The sequence below is a fragment of the Balaenoptera acutorostrata genome, chromosome 16, assembly GCF_949987535.1.
Source record: "Balaenoptera acutorostrata chromosome 16, mBalAcu1.1, whole genome shotgun sequence".
NCBI classification, from domain to species: domain Eukaryota; kingdom Metazoa; phylum Chordata; class Mammalia; order Artiodactyla; family Balaenopteridae; genus Balaenoptera; species Balaenoptera acutorostrata.
This window is the reverse complement of record NC_080079.1, coordinates 1,926,867-1,937,952: the sequence shown is the minus strand read 5'-3', so window position 1 is coordinate 1,937,952 and position 11,086 is coordinate 1,926,867. Positions and strand designations below refer to the sequence as shown.

General features: G+C 54.5%; 2 long non-coding RNA genes across 2 annotated transcripts; both read right to left on the bottom strand.

Moving 5' to 3' along the window:
- Window positions 1-864: 864 nt before the first annotated feature.
- On the bottom strand, window positions 865-1,931 carry LOC103015087 (uncharacterized). The gene is made up of 3 exons (XR_450242.2): window positions 1,825-1,931; window positions 1,392-1,556; window positions 865-898 (listed from the first exon to the last, which is right to left on the bottom strand). It is a non-coding gene; the product is annotated as an uncharacterized LOC103015087 (long non-coding RNA).
- Window positions 1,932-3,030: 1,099 nt separating this feature from the next.
- Window positions 3,031-5,084, bottom strand: LOC103015263 (uncharacterized). Its single transcript, XR_450243.1, has 3 exons — window positions 4,785-5,084; window positions 3,501-3,583; window positions 3,031-3,153 (listed from the first exon to the last, which is right to left on the bottom strand). It is a non-coding gene; the product is annotated as an uncharacterized LOC103015263 (long non-coding RNA).
- Window positions 5,085-11,086: the final 6,002 nt, after the last annotated feature.

The window sequence follows — 11,086 nt, the reverse complement described above, 5'->3', positions numbered from 1 at the left end:
TGGTCCACGCAGGACCAAGACAGGGGCCCTAGAGGACGGCTCACGGAAGAGACTTCAGAGAACAGACACATCCAGGTGGGGCACAGGGGAACCCGGAAACACGGTCCCCAGCATCCTGCTGAGATGCTCACGCTAAAACAGCCTCTGAGGGGACGGACTGCCTAAGGACAGGGGAGTGGGCGACAGAAGGTGCAGGGACACGGTGCTGTTTTGGTGCACACTTGTGCCCCAGGCGCTGTCATGGGGCTGTTCACACTCACACTGCACACGCGTGTACACATATAGCCACACACACACACCTCACACACGTGCACGCACTCACTGAGGAGGGAGCAGGGCGGCCTGCTAGCTCAGCACTGCTTCGGCGCTGGGACCTCCACCACCGGCCGCCGGGCACACAGAGGCCTTGATGCCAGCTCTGCCCTCGAGGGCAACAAAGCCACAGGGTTATTTCTCCTGATAACGCAATCAATCCTGCTGAAATGAAAATGTTTCTACGCCTTCTCGCCGCAGCTGGCGCCTCGAGCCCCTCTGCCTTCTCTTAGACAATCCCCTCCTGCGAGGGGTGGTAGAGGCAGTGAGGATGGTTCCGGGACCGAGGGACGGACACGGGAGCAGGAGGTCTTGCTCTGACCGGTGTCCAGTGAGCCCGCTTCCTGTAGCTCACAAGGTCATAGCCCAGCAAAAGCAGAGAAACAAGAATCCAGACCAAAGGACAGGAGTCCCCCCCCCCCCTTCAACAGAGACGTTGTTTTGGACCATCTGAGCCAGGCCTGCGTGAGCGGTGGACGGCACGTAGGTGCCCATGTCACTGACGTGAACCTACCGGTGGAGATACTGCTTTAAAATCCCACCTCTGGGTCCTCGCAGAAAAGACATGTTCTCACGTGGAAGAGCCCTGCAAGGGAAGAAGCAGGCCGCGCGGTGAGCTGAGCACAGCGGCTGTGTGTCCCCGTCTCCTCCCGGCAGCTGGGGGCTGAGAAGGCCCTGGAGGAGCTGGTGTTTGGCTCTGGAGGAAAGAGACTCGGGCAGGGGTGGAGAAGGCGACACGGGCAGGTGTCCCCCAGGCTGGCAGGCCCGCCGGGCACAGGCGCTCCAGGCCAGGGCACCTGGAGCCCAGGGTCCCCGTGAGAGCAGGTGAAGGGGCACATGTGCTGCTGGCCACCAGGCAGCAGGAGGGTCACCTGGGCTCTTCCCCTCAGCTCCGTGGCATTTCTGAAAACAAGGGACCTGCCGATATGTTACTCAATCCTTACTTCCCTTTCCTCCCGACCCCCGATCCACGAAAAATTGAAAAGTGACAAAGTTCAGTGTCCTCAGAGAACCAGCTGGGGGGCCTGCTGGAGCCCGCATCTGGGTCATCCCCACCAGGTGGGCAGGGGTCTCCTGACCTGAGTGTCCGGAACTCCCGGAGGATTGACGGTATCCCCAGAGTCCACCGAAGGGGGCACGTGGAGGACTGGCCTGGACAGAAGGTTGGCAGACGGCTGGCTGAGGACTGACCATGAGGGCAGAGCACCGCTGGCATGAGGCTCTACCTGCTGCGGGCAGTGTTCCTGGAGAACGTGGAGGAGGACATTTGGAACAAAGAGGGAATGAGGATGGCAGCCCCCAAGGAGATTCTCCACGAGCAGCGGCTGGAACCCGGCCGGGGGGCTGCTAGGGTCGCCGGGAGAGTGGTGCCTCCTGGGTATTGCATAGGACACCCTCTGCTGTTCTTGGGGCGACAAGGATATCTCAGATCATGCCAGCCTGGGAATAAAGCCAGGATCCTAGGGACAGGGGCAAAATGGAAAAGTAGGGACCCTCTGGTTTAGGCCCAACCTGCTAATGCATGAGCACCCTTGAGACGATGTGGGCCATTTCTAAAGGTGTAGCTCTGGTTTCACAGCAGCTCCTGGGAGGGTCCGTCATCCAGCTGTGTTCGGGGTGCGTCCTGATGCCCTGGGTGGGATGGAGATGGAGTTGAGTTTCGGCTGAGGGCTCAGCTTCTGCACAGTCCCTGTTTTCAGGTTATTCTCTCAGTGTTCACAGCAAAACGCATGTGCCGGGCCCTGAAGAGAATGAGTTGATAAAGTCATCTGATTACAACTTTTCTGTGTCGGGGAGAGGTGTTACGGAGCCGGGGAGCAGCTGTTTTCATCTGTGGTTCGCAGCAGGAGGTCACCAGGTTGAGGGCATCTGGGTGAGGTCGCTGGGCTGGGAGTAATTGATCACTTCAGGACGGTCTCGGCCGGCGCTGCAAATTCACAGCCGCCCGACACAAACTGCATCTGAAAACCCGGCGCCTGTGCGCTGAGTGAACAGGGAGACTGCACAGCTAATTGGCTTTACCGTTTCTCTTACACGATAGCAGGGAGATGGAGGGAGCTGAGCAGCTGCCAGCTGTGTCACCCAGGCCAGGGACACAGTGGATTTAAAGTCACCCCTTCCCTTTCCTGGGGCTAGAGGGCACTGACATCCCAGCCCCCGGGGCCTGAGCCTATGAGACCGAGGGCAGGGCAGGGACCGGATGAGAATGGTCCCGTGACTGGACCCAAATCAGATGTGAACTGGAATCAGGGTAAGGGCAGAGATGAGACGGGCTCTCGGCCAGTGACCAGCGAGGTCTGGCTCCGTCAGGATGGAGGGCTCCGTGCTTCTAAAGAACAAGGGGGCGTGAGGCTTGGAAGACCTTGGAGAAAATGGGGCAAATACCAATGGTGCTGATTCAAGTACCGTCCAGGGTAGAGGTTGGGCGAAAGGACCTTGAGGACCGTGGGCGCCTGGGGGAGGCTCTCCCCTCACAGGGGTGAACGTGCGGCCCTCGCGCCCCTGTGGCTGACGTACCACCTACAACAGGTGCTCTCTGCTCCCACCACAACTGCCTCGTCCTCCCAAGAACCACGGCTCAGCAGGTCTGCCCGCCCTGGGGTTTTGGTCCCACTGGGCCCTTGACCCGGGACCTGCCCCCTCCCGTGCCTGCCCAGCCCCATCTCCACTCTCCGGGAGGCTCCCCGTGACTATCTACACTGGGCACATGCCCCTGGACCTCTGTCCCAGCCACGACCCCTTTGTGCTCCCACGTACGGACCAGGTCATTCCCCGAGGGCGGGGTCACATCTCTTCGTTTCCTCGTTTCCTGCCTGGCACCTCCTAGAAGCTCACCAATATCTGTGGGTCAAATGAAAGAATGAGACCATCCAACAATATGACCTTGCTCTCCATGGACACACACGTGACAGACTTTGAAGAAGCCTCCCAGGCCATGTCACTGACTCAGCCGTTTGGTGTGTTTGTGTTGCATGCTTCCCCAGGATGGGCCGGGCGCTGGGTCTTCCCTGGGCCTCAGGTGCATGAGACTTGCCCTCGCAGGGTCACTGATGCTGGGACAGGATGGTGCGGGAAGTTCCCGGGGCTGATCTCGCCCCCCCCTCCTCTGAGCCTTTGCTGAGCTCTTCCCTCCCCCTCCACCCCTTCCCCTCCTCATGCTGCCCTGCGCCCTCTCCTGCAGCACCTACCTAGCTCTGCATTAACCGCTCCATCACGTGCTGACCCTCCTGCCGGCCTGGGAGCCGCTGCTGGGGTTTCCTTCCCGCAGGGCCTGGTGCGAAGACACACAGTAAACGTGAACGTCCCTGAGCCAAGCAAGGAATGACCACTTCTAACCACAGTGGCCTGAGTCCTACATGCCCTGGGGTGGTCGGGGGTCAGGGAGGGTAGTGGCTTAGAGCACAGATTCCAGAGTCAGACGGACTTCTGTGCAAGCCCTGCCCGCATCGCAGTCTAGGTGCCTTTGGGCAAATTGCTCACCCTTCCAGACCTGAGATTCTCCTGTGAATGGAGGAGGGTAACAGAACCCACCGCAGAGGTTGCTGAGAGGACCCGGGAGGCCCTCGGCCAGTGCCTGGCACGGAGCAGCGTTCGTGACATTAGTCACCATGATTGGTGTCTCCGTTACCTGCACATCAAGTGTGCTGGTCGCTTGGAGCCAGGAGCTTGTCCCGGTTACCGAATCACTCTGAACCGCGGCGGCTCCGAGCACGGGCATGTCCCGTTTGGCTCACAGGCCTGCAGTTTGGGTGAGGCTGGTGTCTGCTCCCCCCAGGGTCAGCGGTTGCCTCTCTGAGGCCGAGAACACGGGCATGGTCCCCAGCTGGGGCCGTGAGTGGGACACCCGCACTGGGCCTCTGCGGGGGGCCAGGGCTTCCGCACAGCACGGCGGCTCCCCGGAGCGGCGCCCCGGCCTGGAGGAGCTAGGAGACGCGGCAACCTCTCCCCTCCTGGCCCGGGGACCCTCAGCACTGCATCTGTCACTCCCCGCTGGTGCAGGCGGGTGCAGACTCCCACCCAGCTCCCACCTTGTTGGGAGTGTCAGGCAAGACGAGCAGGAGGGGTGCGAAGAGGGCGTTCATTTTGGGCAAAGGCGATTTGCCACAAAACTGCACCAGGGGGAAGTGTGTGAACTGAAAATGTCACTGCCGTATCAGTAAACAAAGGATGTTGCTGCCATCAAGCCGTCACATGACAGCCGCCCCACGGTGAGCCTGGAGGGAACTTGGGATAGAGGCAGGCTTTGTTGCCCACTCCCCACCTAGCTGACAGCCCCTGCAGCCAGCAGTGCCCCAAGGAGACTCGGGATGAGAAAGCACAGGACACCGGCCCCAGAGAGCTGAGGTGCCCATCAAAGGGACGATTTCAGTGAGCCCAGACTCCTGCATCTTCTCACACACAGAAAAGTGCTACATTCCTTAACTTGAGATGTCTGGTTTTCTTTAACAGTCATCTTTGGATGTTCTGATTACCTGGTCTTTGTTGCAGAAACTCCTCTGTATCCTGGCTTCACCCTGACCTCTTCGGAGCGGCCCCTCTGAGCATCTGAGATGCTGTGTCCCGGGATTAAGTCCTCAGTTTTGTCCACCGAATAAAGCGTAAGTCTCATCTTCTAGGCTGTGCATTTTTTTCAGGCGACAAGAGGACGCTGCTGAGCCCTGTGTCTGGGAGAAGCACACCCAGGTCCTGGGAGAGGTCGGAGCTCCACGTTCTCCCACTTCTGCAAACAGCAGGTATTCTCTTCATGGTCGTAAAAACATTCTTAAGTGTAACGCAATTTTTAAAGATTGTTTCTTGGGAAATAGAAAGTGGAGGTGGAGTATTATCACATGACAAAAATCTCTGACGTTCCGTTTAAACAACTGTTTGCCCCGCATTCCATGCTCCTGAGAGGCTGTGTGAGCCCCTCCCTCCCCTCGCTCGTGCCCACCTGCCCTCTTCTCTCCCCACATCACCCCTCTGCCCCCCACCCCCTGGCTCTGCCTTTGGACTTTATAATTGTCTGTAAAGGCGAGCACGGTGGTTTTCTAAAGGCCTTCCTTTAAGCTTTCTTTCATAGCAGTGACCCCCTGCAAAATCATCGCTTCGTTATCTCGACAGCTTTTCATGAATCATCAAGAGCTTTTAACCTAGTTGACACTTTAGATATTTTATGGGGAAAATATAAACAAAGCAAAGTTTACGTATTTGGGGGAAAAAAGACACAGGAACAACTTTCCCTCATTGTTGATGAATTGTTTGAAGCATATCATTCAAATGAAGCAACCAGAAAATGAACAGTGAAGATAGTAAACATTTAGTAAGAAAATAAACACTCAGCAGATCAAGGACAAGAAATCTGTCACAGCTGTCAACAAGGAAACACGTGGGAAGGAATCCACTCGTGTTTGTCATTCTTGCTCATGTCAGCAGACAGTTTAAAGCTCCATTCTAATATCACTGCTCGGGGCCAGTAAGACCCAGGTCCAGGCCCCCTGCCTGCCTTCCAAGGACCCTCCCTGCTGGGCTGGGGACCCGAGGAGGGAGATCAAAGGGGCTGAGCTCTCCCAGGGACGTCTGCCCTGAGCGAGAGGTCCTAAGACGATGAGGAAGTGAGGGACACGGCATCACCAAGAAGGACTTGAAAACTGTCGGGTGGAGAGAGGAAGAGGGTCACTGCCGACCCAGGGACCACAGACAGGACCCCACCTGTGGGTGGTGTGTGGCAGGATAGTGGGGGAAGCACGGTCTGGAGGACAGGTTCTTGTCTGGGTGACACACAGGAAGAGAAGCAAAGGGAGGGGGTCAGGTTGAAACGGAGCAGGACCCTAGGGTCCTTCCCCCTCTAATCATCCTTCACCTGCCTTTTGCCTGTGGAAAAACTTTAGCCAAAGAATAAGATTAATCAGAGAAGTGAGAAAATGCAGAAACAAAGGAAAACAGTCCAACAAGACTAAATCATAACAGTTTAGTCATTAAGCAAAGTCAAGGACCTTCAGTTCCTCCTCAAGGGCTATAGATCATATTCTGAGCCGTATCCTGTGAGCTGTCTTGTAGATACTGAAACCCTCCACCCGCCAACTCCATGATAACCAGGCTGTAGCCATGACAGAAGCTGCCACAGTTCCGAGAACTGGCCTCAAGGAAATGGGAACAAACCTACCCTGGAACTGAAGATTCACTGTACCTAAAACAATCAAGAGGACGCTGGTCAGACCACCGATGACCTATTTCAAGATGACTGTCAGAGCTGCCTGGGTTGTTTCTGCATGCAGCCCCTTCCCTCTGCCTATAAAAGCTCTTGCCCCCTGATTGTCAGAGGCGGGGGAGGGAGGGCCGGGGTGGGGGGCCTTTGGACAGGAGTCCGCTCTGCAACCTCACCCCCGCCCCAGGTTACCGGCATCCAAAATAAAGCAAACTTTCCTTTCCACCAACTTGCCTCTTTTTTGGCTTTTGAGCGTCGAGCAGCTGGACCCCACTTCCGGTTACAAGGGGACCAGGGGACCAGGACCAGAGCCACGTCGTCCCGAAGCTCTGGCCTCTGGGGCATGAAAGGAGGTTTAATCCAATGATCGATGACAGGAAGACCCACCTCTTTCTCCAGTTCTCATCTTTGTCCTTTGATTGGATCCCGTGTTAACTGATTGACATGCTCACAGTTTCCTGCTAAATTGTTTTTTAAGAGAAGAGGCACATGAGGTTTATGTTTTTTCTCTCCTTTTCACCCATTTCTCCCACCTCCACCCCTTGCCCCTGGCAACCACCAATCAGTGGTTAGTTTCCTACTAATTTTTAACAGCTGAGAAGTCACTACTGAGTAAACCTAATCTATGCTAGTGGCATTTAAAACGAAAGTGAAATGTGCAAAAATTAAAGGAATTTACCATTTAAAAGAAATCTTAGTCTATTGTATTTTTTTTAAAATAAATTATTTTATTTTATTTATTTATTTTTGGCTGTGTTGGGTCTTCGTTGCTACGCATGGGCTTTCTCTAGTTGGGGCGAGCAGGGGCTGCTCTTCATTGTGGTGCGTGGGCTTCTCGTGGTGGCTTCTCTTGTTGCGGAGCACGGGCTCTAGTCTAGGCACGGGGGCTTCAGTAGTTGTGGCACGTGGGCTCTGGAGCGCAGGCTCAGTAGTTGTGGCGCACGGGCTTAGTTGCTCCATGGCATGTGGGATCTTCCCGGATCGGGGCTCGAACCCGTGTCCCCTGCATTGGCAGACGGATTCTTAACCACTGTGCCACCAGGGAAGCCCGGTCTATTGTATTTTTACAATGACTTAAATATATACAGAAGTCTAAAAAAGTGTTGATTACTTCTACAGCCCTGAAAAGGAGCAAATATTTCAAATATAGTCCATGTACAAAGATAAACCAGCTTTTTTGAAACTTGTGTTTCTCCTTGAGGGCCTGTCTGATTAGACCCGAGCTGCCCTTTCCCCTCCTACAACATACTGATTGATAAGTGATAGGTGTGAATCTAGATGTAGATACAAAGACAATCATACAGATGATCCGTCTATCCATCTACAACTTTAAACCATTTAATTTTCTTAGATTCAAAATCACGATTACGTGAACTAAAATGTAAGCTTCCAAATACTTGGGTGAAAAGCAAAAACGTCTAGAAATTTTCCTACAGGCCATCAGGCGCCTGTGTCTTTCTAAGCACTAAGATATGTATAATTTAAGCTCATAGGCAACATTCCTTTAGTGATTAACTTGTAGCAAAAGCAGTAGAATACAAAGGTTAAAGTAAAAGAAACAGATCCAATGTGGAGTTAGCTTTGTTCTCCCCTGTTACAGTTTCAGCTCCAAGAGGAGTCAACATGGCCAGAATCCAAGCGTCTAACTGAGCAGAACCAAGGCGCTGGATTCTGCCCTCGGGCACCAGGCCCTCCAAACTTACCGAGCTGTGGGCAGTGGGAGTAAGAATTCCCTGCGTGGGTAACTGAGAGGGGCCCCTCCTCCCTCCCCTCCCACTGCAGTCGGCACGGGGAGACAACCCCACACCCCGGCCGCGGGTTCACCACCTCCTGTGAGAATCACCCAGCCTCACGGGGTCTGTCCCTCTGGTGGCATTGTGTCCACACCGTCAGCGGGCTGCCCAGCACTTCATCAAGCCAGCTGCTTCCGGGGGATAAGACCCATGGTCGCACCAGTGAATTTGGTGGGCAGGAGCCCATTGTTGCCTTGTTTCCCTTAAAACAAGTTCCGTGGTCAATAGGACGTCCTGTGGGAAGCCAGGACGATAGACAAGGCCTTCTGCGAGAGCGTAGACTGTGATGATGGTGGAAGCGCTTTGGGCAGGAAAGGAATCTACGTCTTAGGGATTCATTTCTTCATGAGGAGAAATTGCTGCCCCGTTAAAAGCCAGAGGATCCACGTGATCTGCCTGGAAGGGCACTGCAGAGGGGACTCAGAGCCACCTCTTGTGGTAACAGCGACACCACGGTGACAGCGATGTTGCTAAACTCACACACACACACCCACCCCCAGCATTTCAGTCTCTCTGCAGGTTGGACTACGGAGCAGGGATCCAGGGGAGGACGCGGCTGATGTCCCGCAGGACTGCCCACCTGGCCCACCTGGCGTTGAAAGCTCTTTGTGACGCTCGTGGGGCATCAGTACCCCCAGCTCTGTGGTGACCTCATCATCACCCATCACCCCAGCCGCTGGCGTCGCATGAACCCCAGCCCAGAGCAGCGTGGATTCCTGCCTTGGGCCACCTCCCCCTTATGCGGCGGATGACGCAGTTTCCAGAGCGGTTGCTTGGAACAGCCTCAAGCTCCCCACGGAGAGACTCTCCCTCCACTGGTGCTTTTGGGGTCTCTCCTGACCAGGGCTGCGAAGGGCAAACAGCAGCTCATGGCTGGGGCCAGCAGCACGTGAGTTCGTTCACTAACCCAGGCTGCACCTTCTGGGTGATGTGCAGGAGGCAGGAGGCAAAGCCGCAGACAGGGAGAGGCATCTGGAGGGGGGCGTGGGTCCTCTTATGCCTCCAGAACGGCTCGGGCCTGGTCTCAGCTGTAGTCGTTCATCTTAAACGACGCTGTTATGCACATCTGGTGTTATGCTGGGGGATCAGGCGGCAGCTCATGGAGGGCGACTCGGGCTGCAGACACCTGGTGTTCCGTGGTCAGGTGGTCAGCACCTCCCCACACCCCGGGCAAGAAGCAGGCAGCTGGCTTGGCAGATGGACGCTGCCCATGGCAGGAGAGAGCACTGGCTTCGTGCAAAGCCCCAGGTGTCCCCGGAAGCCCCTTACTGCAGCTCCCAAGGGCTGGGGAGCCAGAGCCTCCCCTCCCAGACACCTTTCCTGGTGGTTCTGGGCGGAGTGCAGCTAATGAGACACGGCCACAGGGCGACCTTCCCCCGGAGGGTGGCTCACCAGCAGATCCCGTCGGCTCCTGGCAGTTCGCTCGGCCGGGCTGTGCCCCCTCTGGCAGTGTCTGGATCTCTGCGCTGGTGGGGACGCTTGTCTGAGCTGGGGCGGGGCGTGCGGATGGCCGCTCCTTACCTCTGCTGTTCCCATGTTCTTCAGACCTGTCTCTACTCACAGCCCTCATCACCCCAGTTCCCTTTCTGTTCAGTTTCTCTCTTCACATTACAAGGGGACTTCTATCTCCTGATGGACCCTGTCTGATCTGGCAGTGGCATATGCATCTCAGGGTCCATCTCCTGCAGCGCTGATGGCCGCAGACGCCCAGCCCCACTGGGTGATGGTCTGAATCTGAGCCACGGCTCCGGAACCCACAGAGGTCACTGGCATAGAAGGTAACCAGTTAACTATACGGGCATTAAGACCAGGGCATACCCCAATAAAGAGAGGAACCCTCCTTGCCCAATTCCCTCCTAATATGTGTGGCAAAAAGTGTTCTTTTTTTGGGAACTGACTGATGAGAAAGAAGGCAGGTGGGGAGGAGATGCCACTGTGAGCTAGGGACAAAGACAGGGTTAGTGACTCCATAAACCTGAAATCAGTGAACAGGTGTTCAATAATTTACAGAATGCAATTAATTAGCTGGAGTTCTATCAAGTATGGTTCCACCCGGAACTCGTTATTTGAAAAGCAAGATTTCTATTTGAGTAGTACTTTCACAGCCCTTACGTGCAATCGTAAATATTTTTATGAATCTTTCCAAATAGAGTATCTTTAGCTGAAACACAGTTTTGTTGCTTAAGATTGTGTTGGAAGTCTAAGCCACAAAAATACACTGGTTTAAAATATTTATTAATTCAAAAAAATTTTTAATTTTTTATACAAAGATGGTGAGAAAAATCTCATGCAAACTCTGGGCATACAAGAAAAATAACTTAAATATTAATAGGATGATTTTGTACAAAATAATTCTTTTTTAAGTAGGACCTCCCACAGAAAGCACAGCCCCCTTCTCCAGGCCCGATGTCCCCGGACGGGGCTGGGGCGATCGCCCTTTGACCTGTAGGTGGTCCACAGTCCAAGTGTCCGACGGTCACAGGTGTCACTATGATGATGAACAGCCTACACTACTACTTGGAAAACTAGACCCGGGGACCCGAGCCGGGACGTCCCAACACCACAGAACTCCTGAAGGATGGAAGGAACTCATGAAAATTTTCACAAAAGTTTCAGATAATCAGCTCGACTCATGAAAACACCTTGAGATGGTCAGAGATGGTGTCTGTTTCTGCTGAGGTACAAACCTGCAGCAGATTTAGAATCTGTCTATATTACAAGTAATTTGCATAATTAAAGCAATTAAGGGAGCAACATATCACGGCAATTAGAAATGCATCAAACTCGGAAAGTTGTA